The following is an 863-nucleotide window of genomic DNA, read 5'->3' as shown; positions in this document are numbered from 1 at the left end:
TTTACACAATTTCTTCAAAAATTGTTTTGCTATGCATGATTCTTACGTATTTTTTTTGTAGAAAAAAAATTGTAAAAATAAATTGTTTGCAAGCAATTTGTATAAACGATTTCTTTAAAAATTGACGTAAGTAAAAATTGATAGTTCCATTAATTTCTACGAAAAAAATACGTAAGAATTATGCATGTCAAAATAATTTTTAAAGAAGTTGTATAAATAAATTATTTACAAACATTCAATTTGATAATAAAATTTATTTTTAATTATTTATCTGTGTGTGTTTATTTATGTATTTATTTATTTATTTAGCTACCTTATTTATTGATTTATTTCATTTACTTATTTATTAATATGAAAAATTAGAATAAAATTGTAATCAGGAGAATGTATGTGAAGTGAGCGCGAAGAGCCGCACATACAGCACGCTACGCCCCTGCGTACTCCGGCTAAGCGCGATCTGATTGATTAACTTTCTTTGTTAATAACTCTGTAAATAACGGTTTGAATCAAAATTGAAAGAGAAACTTTTAGCTCAAAATTTCATTTTCTTTCACGCCTTGCAATATTAATTAAGCGTTACGGAACACCCTGTATACTGCATATCATCGACATAAGCAGTTTAGAGACTTGTTTCGCGAATGACTGTGACTCCTCTCATTTTTGCGACTTTAATCTCAAATTTTAATATGTTTCCGATATGTAACATAATTTTAAGTAGTACTGTACCTCATCTCAAAAACTATTTTTAAAATTTTACACTTTAATTACTCCGTACTACAGCTTGTATGTACTTATGTATAACACGTCTAGTTGAAATAAAAGTCCTATTTCCTTTAAAATAGAAATAATATTAAAATTGAACT

The sequence above is a fragment of the Wasmannia auropunctata genome, unplaced genomic scaffold, assembly GCF_000956235.1.
Source record: "Wasmannia auropunctata unplaced genomic scaffold, wasmannia.A_1.0 LD336074.1, whole genome shotgun sequence".
Classification (NCBI taxonomy): Eukaryota; Metazoa; Arthropoda; class Insecta; order Hymenoptera; family Formicidae; genus Wasmannia; species Wasmannia auropunctata.
Note: the sequence above shows the minus strand (reverse complement) of the source record.